Source organism: Barbus barbus, assembly GCF_936440315.1.
Source record: "Barbus barbus genome assembly, chromosome: 49".
NCBI lineage: Eukaryota > Metazoa > Chordata > Actinopteri > Cypriniformes > Cyprinidae > Barbus > Barbus barbus.
The window spans coordinates 12,622,718-12,636,744 of NC_136727.1; positions in this window are offsets into that span (position 1 = coordinate 12,622,718).

Consider the following 14,027-nt stretch of genomic DNA (forward strand, 5'->3'; position numbering starts at 1 on the left):
ACAGACTTTCCTCAGTCATCTGCCTGTAAGCGTGTCACGAACTACAGATCTTTATCCAAAAATGCTGCTTTGCTTTATGTTTCACACTCTTTGTTATATCACTCAAAGCAGCATTTTTGGATAAAGATCTGTAATTCACACAGACAGATCTTTAGCAAATATGAGGGTGTGCTAATAAATCGGCACAATCATTTTCTGTTGTTTGGCGAATTTTCACAGGAATTTTTTAAAAGGAATCTATGAAAACTTATTCAACTTCTAAAGTTGCTATTATCTTTTGATATTTTTTGTTGTGGTGCAGAAATAAGCCTCTATAGCAATCCATGTGATCAGGAAATTTTGCAGGGTGTAGATTTCGCAACAGGTTCGCAACACCACCACAATGTCATAATCAGGCTTCTAGTGGGAAACACTTTCTTGGAGCCCCAGATTTTCCGAGTTGGTGGCGTGGCAGTCTAAAAACATTTCAGAGACAATGGCTGTAAAGTCTGTAGTTTGCATTTGCAATTAGTAGTGTACAGTTGTGATAGAATATATAACGATTCACTTGATTTGAATGCATCTGATATTGTAATTACGACTTTCCAATTTGTAAATACAAACTTCCCAGGAGAACTAAAATGCACTACATGTAGTGATCTCCACTTGCTGCTGCATAACCTTGCTGTTACAGGAAGTAGAGGATGGGCGGCATAAATTACAACTGATCTTTTGCTGTCCTAAAGTGTGATGGATCTGAGTAGGAGATTTTGACATTGTGAGACATATTTGCATATTCTATCATGTTGGAGACTACAAATGATAGTGAACGGACATCAATATGTATTAATATGTATTAAAGTCAACATAAAATGACATTCACGACCCATTTAGCTCCTTAATATGATATATATACAAATAAAAAAAAAGAATATTTAATGAGGGGAAAAAAATGGTGGGAGTTTATCAAATGGAAAATTGATTGGACCGCAAACTCAATGTCTCAATGTCATCTCAATGGATTTGACAGTACTTACAACATTAGGCAAAATCTATCATACAGCATCTGGCTAATTAACATAAATCAATGGCCTGTGTGGCCTAGGTGACATCATCAGAAAAGGAAAGTTGTTTAAAGGCACAGCAAGTTTTCATTTCATTTTGAAGAAAGAAAACATTTATTCTTTACAATACTCAATATGACTAGGAACATTTATTAATAAAAGTAAATAGGGTCCATTTTAATTTCACGTGACCAAACACACACTGTTGCTGAATGAAGGTGTAAAGAGACACTCAATCTCTTTCCAATTTCTCATCTCTCTTTCTTTTTGGCTTGCTCTGGTGCATTATGTATGTGCAAGAGCTCATGCATGAGAAAAATGATACATTGAATTTACTCTTTTTTTTTTAAGGTAAGTGGTTGCAATCAATTTATTTTGCTGAAAGTTAGACCATTAAATTTGATTATTTAAATGTAGCTAAAATAGATTGATTGCAACCACGTACCTTAAAAATAATATAATTTTTTTCAGTGTGAAAGAAAACAGGGTTCGTGAAATAATCAACAGAATGAGAGAGAGGAAAGACAGATGAAGAGAGAAAGTGTATGCGCTCCGCCTGAGGGCCAGACAGTACGAGTAAACACTGAAAAATTCCAGATACTGTGTTTTGAGAATCCAGAGGGAATTTTGTGGTTTAAATGGCCTAAAAAACAGCTCGGCTTAAACTCATAGAGGAAGTAGAGGAAGTGAATTAACAGGCAGAGAAGAGGATTTATGTGATTTATTATAGCCACATGTTTCAGTCTGAGGACACGACACAGCATGAAGCAAACAAAGGCAGCACACACAAGTTGCAGACACAACCACAAACAATCCAGATTCAAAATTCGGTCTGCAATAACAGCACGTACCCCAGTAACGCACCACAGTAAAACAAAAGGTCGTTTTAACTAACGCTTGCAGTCTCAGTCGCTTTGCTCCAACATTCACTCTCCTCCAGGATTTGAACATAATCAGTTACATCCTAAAATTGTAGCAGATGTATCTAGCCCTCATGGCCTCAGAATTCATAACCCTAATTTTTTCCATTAGTGGGTCAATGCGGCGAGAAGCAGCTCCAGACTTTTATTTAGGGCATGTTTTACCTTCCCATGATCCCCTCTGAGATCCAGCCTGGAATTGTGAGAAAGTGAAAAATGTGTTATATTTTTACAGATATATTTATAAAGGCTATAAACATTAAAGGAGATTTATGAAATTTCAGGGAGGGTAAAAACAAATCATTTAAAAATCACTGTGGGAAGCCTACAATGTGGATGAATATTTTTGGAAATCGATTTGGTTAGATTTCTGTAGATTTGGTGGAATTTTAGGTTTATATCATGTCTATAAGTATAACAAAATCAAGGTACGGCTACTCATTTTACAAAAACAACTCATTGTAAGTTGCATTTTTAGGTTTCAAATACAAATGGTGACAGAGGTGCCACAGTTTTGAAGTAAATGTCAAATTGCCACGGGACAGTTGTGGCCTAATGGATAGAGAGCTGGAGTTGTAACCCAAAGGTCACGGGTTGGAGTCCCAGGTCTGGCAGGGATTGTAGGTGGGGGGAGTGCTCTCTTCCACCCTCAATACCACAACTGAGGCACCAAACCCCCAACTGCTCCCCAGGCTCCAGGTGTGTGTTCACAGTGTGTGTGTGTTCACAGTGTGTGTTTGTTCACTACTCACTGCTGTGTGTGTGCACTTCGATGGGTTAAATGCAGAGCACAAATTCCGAGTATGGGTTGCCACATGTCCTTTCCTTTCTTTTTCCCTTTTGTTGTTGGTTCTTATTGCAATTCACATCATTGACATTTTTGCATATTGACACTTTTACATGTGCCATATTTGAAAGTACGCAATCGTGAACTTTCAGAGTTAAGAGGGTTTTTTTTGTTAAGTATGAAGAATTTGAGCAAACAGTAATGTGCACTGCAGTATGTAATATTGACAGCTAGCAGTTGTACTCAACCTGCATGAGCTGTTGACTCATGCAGGTTGCCAGATTGAGGACATGCAACAGGAACGAGCACAACTCATAACAGACAAGTCCTACACTGTAAGCTGATGAGATTTCCGTGTTTTAATATGCCTCTAGTCGTACGGCTTTTAGATAGATGCGGAAGCTTTTTAGGTTGGGTAGAATCTCTCTGACCCAGTTCATTTGCTGGCTTCTATGTTGCAGTACACTGTGTTTTCCACCAACTGGCAACCCGGCGTGTTGAAATCCTATTGGGTAAATCAGCAGTCGGGTGGAATCACACTGATCAAAGCAAAAACAGACTTTCCGACATGGAAACACATTTCAAAGTAGAATAACTGGCTATAGCATTGTTTTTTGGAGAAACAAGTATGTGAACGTAACGTATCTGCAAACGTATTTTTATGCTTTAGTACAGTCAAATAAAAATCACACATGGCACCTTTAAAGTCATGATGAAATGGAAGTAGAGACAGATCTTTTCTTTGATATTGTGATGTATATGCGAGTGAAACAGTTTGTCGAAAGGAAAAATTGTAGGGCAGGACTTGGTTCTATGCATCGGCTGTTGATTGGATTTTGAGATGTGGGTGTTGCTATGAAAAGTGGAGACAGAAGAATGCAAGCTTGAACAGGAACAGAGTTTAAATGGATTGTTCACTCAAAATTTGATGAACCTATAAAAATACTTTTTGTGTGCAAAGAAAAAAACAGAAATAACGACTTGGTTCCACAATTTCTTCTCTTCCATGTCAGTCTTCAACGTGTTTACGAGAGCACCACAACGCATATTTTAACCATGTTCTTACTACCTTTCTGGGCCTTGAACATTGTAGCTGTGTTGCTGTCTATGTAGGGTCAGAAAGCTCTAGGAATTCATCAAAAATGTTTTTATTTTAAATATCTGTATTTTACGTGTTTGGAACGGTAATAAGTAACGGTAATGATTAATAAATGACAGAATTTACAGAGACAATTTTTCACAATAAGAACTATAATATGCATTTAGAAAATAGATAGAATGAATAATATATTGTATTTATCATATTACTTTGGGAGACATGTAATAAATTATTTAAAGCTGCAGTCCGTAACTATTGGTGCTCTAGCGGATAATAAACAGAACTGCGTGCGTCTTGCAGAAGAATATTGTAGCCGGAGCTACTTCTCTCTGTTTATGTCTTTGTTGAATCACGCAGGTACCAGGTTACTCCGGAGCAGTACCTACCGGAACCAGTCTAAAATAGTCAGAATATAAACACTTATTATAGATGTACCGTAGTGATTCAGGACAAGCCAAAAACACGGCTTGGAAAATGGATTCATGGTGTACTGATTATTACATAAATTTTGTAAATTTTAAACAAAACAAGTTACAGACTGCAGCTTTAAGACATATTGGGGCATGACAGAGAGTCTTCATTTGTTTTCATATATGAAAAAGAACACTTAACATTCTGCAAAATATTATCTTTTGTGTTCCATAAAGACAGTAAGGGCATGTTCACACTTGACAAGTTTAGTTTGATTAAAACAAACTCTGGTGCAATTGCTAAGTCAGTGTGGTTTATTTAAACAAGTGACATTTCAACTGCGCACAAAACAAGACCTGAAAAGGTGTGGTTTCAGCTTATTTCCAAACAAACTCTAATGCAGTTCAGCTGAAGTATGAACGCAACATGGACCAAAGCCATCTAAATGAACCAAAAACATAAGAGCCATGTTGCCCATTACTGCTCGGTATAGACGTTGGAACCGCCATCTCCTTACAGCAGATCTCAGTGTGCAACGGAGGAATTCCTGGCACTGTTTTGACTCCTCTACACATTTTATAAGAGAGTTCTCAGCTAAACTACCACAGAGCGCATTTAACCCAGCAAACAGCATTGTTTTGGATATCCGCTAAGTTCTTCACAAAATATACATCATAAAAGCTGTCCAAACAGGTTATGACCTTATCCTTTATGCCTATTGTTTTGTATCTTTAGATTTGGTGTTAAAAAACAAAAATGTGAATGCTAAGCAAACCAGGACTTAATGTATCATTTTCTTTTTTGGCCCGGACCAAGAGAACCATGTGAACATATTGTCATACGGGTTTGGAACAACATGAGGGTGAGTAAACGATGACCGAATTTTACTTTCAGCTGAAGTATTTATTCCTTTCAAGAGGTTTTACAGTAATGTAGTGTTTGTTGGTGTTGTTGATTTTGAAAGCATAATTGGACAAGGAAAAGATCTTGGAAATAAATGAGATGAAAGTTCTCTCTCTATGCGCAGATGCAGAGGGGTCTGGCCAGTTGGCATGGTGCGCGGCCCATGTCATGCCAATTAAGTTCATCAGCTAAAAGTCTTCCATCTGGGAATGCCGCCTGTTACAGACAACATTAACCCTTCTCTGATGTATCCCGGAAAAACACACCGTATATAAAGAGTAGGCCCGTTTCTTTTTGGCACTAGTTTTTCCTCCTACCTTAACGACCTTCATCATTTTTTCCTTTATCAAGCGATTTACTTTTCTTTTGGTTTGATTCCAGCATTAACCTTTATTGTTTAAAACAGTGCTGGATTACATAAAAATAGCTTGTATGCGCAACGGGCTATTACAGATCACAATACAGCTAAATAACTCCATCTGGTGGGAGCCTTGAATTAAAGAGGCAAATCAAAATTACAAGAGTTCTACATGAGCCATTTAACACACATTGTGAGGAAACTAAAGCTTGAATGTACTATACCACTGTGCAGCTGTAAAATGAAATTTCAGTTCATAATGTTTCCTTAGTGTGGCAATTCAATCAACTAACACTTGAAAAGACCACATGGAAGCCACGTTTGGGATTTCAGTCTGCTTATTACGGAGTAACCAAGTGACTGAGTTAGCGCTGAGTAAGTGCGATGCAAAGTTTTAACTAATTAGGAATTTAGCACATTCATATTGACAGTGAACTGCATGACAATTAAATGTAGGCTTCTCAGAGCAACAAAATTGAAAAGAATACCAATAGCGAAGATATTGTTTATTGTTTGTCGCCTTCTTTCTCAACCGGTTTCTCAAGTCTATTTTATCTGCCCCCCCACCCCCTTTCCATTTTTGTGACTTAAACACCCTTTCATGCCAGTGACCTGTTCTCCACTGGGCCCTTGAGGGCCTTCTGTTCCAGCTCTGACTGATATTCACACTAAATATTGTATGTAGAGAAACTTTGAGTGTAGGATTATAAAGCACATTTGATATTCAGACAGTTTGAGACGTCTGTTGCAAACATACACAAGCTGCACTGTTGATCGCGTGTCTCGCTTATACACTCTCACGCATGCTCATAAGGTAAGGAAATATCAAACGGGAAAAAAATAACCTCGGGCACTGCTTTTGACTGACTGCTATTCTGAAATATGAAGGAATGGAAACTTCAAGTCAGGCTGCAAAAATACTAGACACAGTTTCAGAGGAAATATTTTATTTTCAAGTAATTTCCCCTGATATTCATAAATGTAACTGTGACTGTATATAATTTACCATTGCTGGGATTTAAAGTACACAAATTACCAGTATGATTTGTATTAAAGTCAACATGAAATCAAAAAGGACTAGATTTGCGTAATAAACATTACTGGTCTTACTGTAATTAGTGCATGTAAAAAAAACCATTAAACTTCATAATTTTGAATCAAAATATCAATCTGAAACAATTTGCCTTGATGTCACTTAATCTTGACAAATTACACATCATTAGAAAGGCCAAAGTCTTGAGATTCAACTTAGGTTTTGTAATATATATTTTTTATGGTGTGTGCAGACCCAATGCGAAGTGAATATTCGCATTACGTTATCGCTATAGATTACTTGCGGGATGTTTTTCATATTACTTGCGCAAATTGCATAATGCTCTCCTCCATTTTGTGATACAACCAGATGTGTCAAACTGGACATGTCAATGAGCTCTTCGCTGACTGGCATGCGTGACGACGGGTCATGCGAATTTTCCACTGGAGTTGAAATTTTTCTACTTGTGTGGAAGACACGATTGAGATGTATATCGCGTGTTCACGGCAATCACGTCTTTTGTATGCAATCTAATTTATCAATTTTTGTTAGGAGGTAGCCTATGCAAAATAAAAAAAATTTCCTTTAAGAAACAGTGATACAATTTCTTGCTTTATGATTTTTCCTGGATGACACTTTGTGTACATCCAAGACATCAAGGGTGGTTAGCATGATTTTCCCCCTCTGTGGTACATGGTGTCTATATAGCTTTATGTAAAGTGTACAAAACTGGCTAAACCACATGAGCAGAATCCTTGAACTTGGCCAAGCTCGGTGTCTTCACACACATTCCCACTCCAGGCCGCCTGTGACTGTGACCGCTCCAGCAGCATAAACAGACCACACAATGACCACATGCCATTCACCCAACCACTGCTGTCTGGCAGCAGCCAAAAGTACAACCTTGTGGGAAAGCTTTTGGACAGAGAGGCAGGGTTGAGGCGTCCACTAGGGGCTCATTCAGCCATGTAAGCCCCTCCCACCATCATTACACCCTACACAAGCCATACATTTATACATCGTAAAAGTTAATTTATCGTATAATTTTCACTTAAATACCTAGTGCGGTTGCAGGGGTGTGTAGCATAGTGGTGCGCCATCCAGAATTGAGAATGGCTTTTAAATTGCAATTCAGAGAAAGTGACAGAAAAGGTGTAAGAACAGGAACAGAGAGGAGAGGTGAGAAAGAGTTGAAAAGTTGAAACAGGGACAGACAGACGAAGATGGAAAGAACAATATGGGAAAGAGTGACAGATTAGGAGAGGAAGGGATGGATAGATTGACAGTGGACGGCAGAGGGAGAAGGGCAAAAGGGCAGTTTTTTGCTGGTTGCCTGAGGTGTTTTCCTACTTCAGATGCCTGATGGATGGAGGAGGCAGTAAACGAATGAATAAAGAATGAGAATTTCAGATGAAAGCGCTCTCCAGGAATAACAGATTCTCCTCCGTCAACACATCCAAGACAGAGATAGTGACTGAGGAGAGAAAGCTCACTAACTGAAGTTTCTTCTACTAACTGATCTAGGATTTAAGTAAGAGTTCATCCACAAATGAAAATTCTGACATCATGTCCTCATGCCTTTCCAAATCTTTTTTAACTTACTTTCTTCTGTGGAACACAGTGCTGTAAACACAATGTTCACACTGCTATTGTTTATACACTGAGTGCAAACAGTAGCGATTGGCAAACTAACTAACTAACACCTGGCCATTTATGCAAGAGGTTTGACAATCAAGATCCTAAATGAACATAAAAGTAACATGAAAGACATCCAACCAGCAAACTAGCAAACAAACTAATATATCCATCCAGCACAAGGAGTCAGTCAAGCTCCTATAAGGATATAAATGTGTAATAAAATCAGCCCAACTAACTATCCATCTATTCAGGACAAGGAGCAGTAAAGACCATAAAAGGATGTAAAAGTATGTTAAAAGTAGTCCAATCTATTAAGGAAAAGGTGCAGTAAAACTCCTAAATAACAAAAGTATCATAAAAGTAGTTAACTGTCAACGAACTAACATCTAAGGTGCAGTAAAACTCGTAAAATTACATGAAGTTAACTACCAACTAATTAGCTAACCAACCAAAATCTATCCATCCATCCAGGATTAGTATCAGTAAATGACTTAAAAGTATAATTAACTAAAACTAATAACTAACATATCCATCCAGCATGAGGGATAGTAAATTCCATAAAAAACAGAAAAGTATCATAAAACTAGTCCCGCTAACTAGCCAACTAACAATTTATCCAGGACAAGAGGCAGTAAAGCTCGTAAAATTACATAAAGGCAGTTAACTATCAGCTAGCTAACTAACTAACCAACCAACATCCATCCATCCATCCATCCATCCAGGATAAGTATCATTGAAGGACATAAAAAACTAGCTAACTACTACCCATCCAGGATGAGGGGGTAGTAAATTCCCTAAAAGAAAGAAAAGTATCATAAAAGTAGTCCAACTAACTAGCCAACTAAATATCTATCTATCTAGGGCAAGGGGCATTAAAGATTACATAAAAGTAGTTATCTACCAACTAACTAACCAACCAAGCAAAATCTATAGCTAACTAGCTAACTTCTACCCATCCAGGACGAGGGGGTAGTAAATTCCCTAAAAGAAAGAAAAGTATCATAAAAGTAGTCCAACTAACTAGCCAACTAAATATCTATCTAAGGCAAGGGGCATTAAAGATTACATAAAAGTAGTTATCTACCAACTAACTAACCAACCAAGCAAAATCTATACATCCATCCTGTTAAGTGGCAGTTAAACCCCTAAAAGGATATAAACGTAGTCCAACTAACTAACTTATGCATTCAGGATGAGACTATCAAGCTTCTATTAGGACAGAAAAGTATCATAAAGGTCAACTAACTATTTAGCAAACATCCAGGAAACTAACTAATATCGAAAAAATGACTAAATATGACAATGGGCACCTAAAATGAAGTAAAATTTCTTAAAAGTACTCTAACCCACCAACCAACATCTATCCATTCAGGATGAGTGGCAGTCTTGCTTCTCTTAGGTCAGAAAAAAATTCACAAAAATAGTTCAACTAACTACTATGCATTCATCCAAATAAAGTGTTTGATTTTATGAAATATAAATTCCAGCAGGTTGCATCTGAGGTCTAATGTTGTATGAACTTATGAGAGGAACAGGGCTATACTGGGAAAATTATGCTTCGTAGGGCTGGAGAGAGCTAGCATGTTAGCATTACTGGACCAAAATTCAAAGTGTATACTATAGTATAGTATATTATGCCATGTCATGCCTTACCTTGAAACATTTCTACATGAAAAATGGTTGTGTACCTCTAAATATGCATCTTAGCAAAACCAGGCATAAAATAGAATTGACTTTTTTCTAGTGCATTGTGGGAAAGATGTGTGCAACCAGGAATTCCTTTGATTCCAGACAAGTATATTTTAAGGTCTCACTGCTCTTTGCAGCCTGATCCTATTGTTTAGAGGATTTTTTCATAGATAAATGCTCTCAAATCTCAGAGCTGTCGGCCAAGTAGTGCTTTCTATTTACAGGAGAGGTAGAATGAGAAAACGAGGAGTGGATGGATGAGAAAAGAGACAGATTACAAAAACAGCCCGACAGTCCTTCACTCCCATGGTTCAATTCTGCAAGCACTGAGTCGACGGAGAGAGAGAGAGATATCACAGGACAAGAGGGTAAAAAGAAAAATGAAGATTAAGATGAGTGCTCTGGCCATTGCCGGGAAGAATGAAGGGATGAAAAAAGAAGGACAGAGGGGAAAAAGAACAATGTGATGATGAGTCTGGTGTAAGCCTGAAGGAATAGAACAAAGAGAACGAGACTGATGGAGAAAGACAGAACGAGAGAGAGAAGGACTGACAGGCCGCATGAATAAACCAGAACAGCACAGAACTGAATGTGTCTCCATTATCAAGCAGTAAGACATACAGAAAGAGAGACAGAGAGAGAGAGCGAGAGAGTCAATCACGATTAATCAACGTCTTTTAATAATCACCCTTCTGCCCATCTCTCTTTCCTCACTTGACACAGGAAACCAGCTGACATCAGCAGAAAATGTGAAGTGAGGCACTATACAGGACGAACCACAAGAAACAGGTCAAGAGCCTGTCCATGTCATGCCAAAAATAAAACTAATTACTAATGCACTTTTTCTTTTTTTACAAAAGATTTTAACCCAAAAATGTAGAATCTATTTTTGGGTCCATTAGCACTGAAGTGTGCATTTTTTTTCCATGTTAACATTCTCTTAAGATTTAAGATAAATCCCCATTAACACACACATACACAAACATATATACATATCAGGGGTACCAAGAATATGGTCCCATTTTAGATTAGGGAACATATTCACTTTTAACAGTAATAAGCTCCTAATTACTGCTTATTAATAATTAGTAAGGCTGTTCTTAAGTTTAGGTATGAGGATTAAGGGATCTAAAATATGGTCATTCAGAATAAGTCATTGATATGTGCTTTATAAGTACTAATAAACAGCCAATATGAATGCTAATAATAGTTAATCGTGAAGGCCTTCCCTAAAATAAAGTGTTATTATAATGTTTAATATATTAATTAATGTTTGGTAACACTTAGGGTCCAGTTCTCACTTTTAACTATTTGCTTATCAGCATGCCTATTATTAAAATATTGACTGTTTATTAGTGCTTATAAAGCACATATTCTGCCTGACCATATTCTACATCCCTAATCCTGCCCAATAACTACCTTACTAACTATTAATAAGCAGCAAATTAGGAGTTTATTGTGGAAAAAGTCATAATTAAATAAAGTGTGACAGAATGTTTATATACATTAAAGTTTTTTGAATAACTTTAGTTTGATTGTTCTTTGATTTGGGGGTAAATGTAACCTGGACATATAACCAGTCTCAGTGAGATTCACCCGTACGCTTGCAACTATTTTATATCGGGATCCATTTTAATCTTTAAAGCTGGCTTGATCTCATTCAGCTCTGTAAATTGATCACAACAGCTTTTAAGCATTAAACCATTGTGCTAAACGCGAGAAAGTGAAGCGAAATAAACAAAACCCTGCCTTTCTGACAGCCTTCTGACAGAAAATAGGGCACTTTCATATTTATTTAAGCGCTGGGCTCAGATCCAGAGAAATCCTGTGAGAGTTTGAGACAGAAAGAGAGCGAGAGAGAGAGAGAGAGAGAGCGAGCTGCCAGGCGCTCTGTGGCTTCCCAGCAGCAGCAAACACAGAGACAAGGGCAGACTGTCATTCAAAAACCACAATCACAAGGGAGCGTGTGAGAGTGTGTAACAGAGAGATGTGGAAAAAACCCCACAGATCACACTGTCACATTTAGATATGACTGAGACGGCAGATTATGAAACCAAATCAGGTTGAGCATCTCCAGCACCCTGATTAAAACACATGATGTCTGGATTGCACAAATAAACACAATTCCTAACAGGACGCAAAGCAATCCATCTGTTTCTGTAAATGAAACTGTAGACTGGCAGAGAAGCAAAGACTGTCATTTTTCAATAAACATAAACCAGAGGAGATTTCATCTGAAGTGTTAAATGTCAAACATTTCACCTAGTGGATGTCACTTTAGTGAAACATTTGGTTATAGCCATCTCTCAGCGATGCTGATCAGTGCTATAATGACTCTACTGGCAATTCATTCCTTATTTATTGTGATATAATTATGATACAAAACACTTAAACTCCTTTAAACTTGCTTGATGAATATACTGTTCTGAAATGTGGAACAAAATTGCATTTCATGTTTATTTTAAGCATAAATATTTTTTTTCTAATATTAACAACTTGTGTGTGTGTACAGTGCCTTGCGAAAGTATTCATATCCCTTCATTTTTTTTTCACATTTTATGTTGCTGCCTTATGTTAACTGTATTATTATATTTTTTTTTCTAGTCTACACTCCATACACCATATTGACAAAGCAAAAACAGAATTGTCACAACTTTGTAACTTAAAAAAAATAAACTGAAATAAGTACATTGCATAAGTATTCATACCCTTAACTTAACATTTCGCTGAAGCACCTTTACAACCTCATGTCTTTTTGTTTGATGCGACAAGCCTTGCTCATCATCATTTGGCAATTATGTGCCATTCTTCTCCTCACCTCTTCACCTCTCAAGCTCTGTCAGGTTGGATGGGGTCAGATACACATTTTCATGTTTTTCCAGAAATATTTGATTGGATTCAATCCCAGACTGTGGCTGGGCCACTCAAGGACATTCACAGAGTTGTCTATAAGCCACTCCTTCTGTGCGTTTAGGGTCACTGTCCTGTTGGAAGGTGAACCTCCTGCCCATCTGAGGTTCTGAATGCTCTGGACTGGGTTTTCATTAACGCAAACTCAATATTTTAGTGCATTGAGCTTTTCTTCTACACTGATGAGTCCCTCAGTCCCTGCCGCTGAAAAACACCCCCACAGATTGAGGCTGCTACCAGCACACTTTTCTTTTGGGATGGTACTCTGCAGGTGATGAGCAGTGCCTGTTTCCTTCAAACATGACGCTTGGAATTGAAGTTCATCAGACCACTGAATATTATTTCTCACAGTCTGAGGGTCCTTTAGGTGCTTTTTTTGTTGTTGTAAATTTTAAGTGTTTTCATGTGCCTTCACTGAGGAGAGGATTGGGTTTGGCCACACCTCCATAAAGCCCAGATTGGTGGAGTGTTGCAGGGATGTTTGTCCTTCTGTATATCTCTCCTATCTCCACATATGATCATGGAGCTCAACTAGAGTGACCACCAGGTTCTTGGTCACCATTCTAACCAAAGCCCTTCTCCATCAATTGCTCAGTTTGGCCAGCTCTAGGAAGAGTCCTGGTTGTTTCAAACTTCTTCCATTAAGGGTAACAGAGACTACATGCTTCTGTGACCCTTCAATGAAGCAGAATTTTTTTCTGAACTCTTCCCCAGATGTGTGGCTTGATGCAAACCTGTTTCTGAGCTCTACAGGCAGTTCTTTTGACCTCAGGGCTTGGTTTTTGCTCTGATATGCATTATTAGCTGTTGGACCTTTTATTACTGGACATCTTGTTTAGACACATGGCATCACTGATTCTATCAAATACCAACAGATACAAAAATCAATAAGTGACTGACTCTGTTAGAAATCTTATAATGGGCCATGTTCGGATCTTCCAACCGGACAATAGTCCAAACACGAACCTCAAAAACAAGGCCAAAACCAAGCTTCTGCTGGCCACTCCTCTGACCTGAACCCTGTAGAAAATGAGTGAGGTGAACTGAAGAGAAGCAGCACCAACATGGAGCTGGGAATCTAAAGGGTCTGGAGTGATTCTGGATGAAGGAATGGTCTCTGATCTCTTGTCAGGTGTTCTCTAACCTCATCAGGCATTATAGGAAAACATTTAGAGCCGTTAAACTGGCAAATGGAAAAGTATTGAATAAAAGGGTGCCGTTAATAGTGGCCAATGT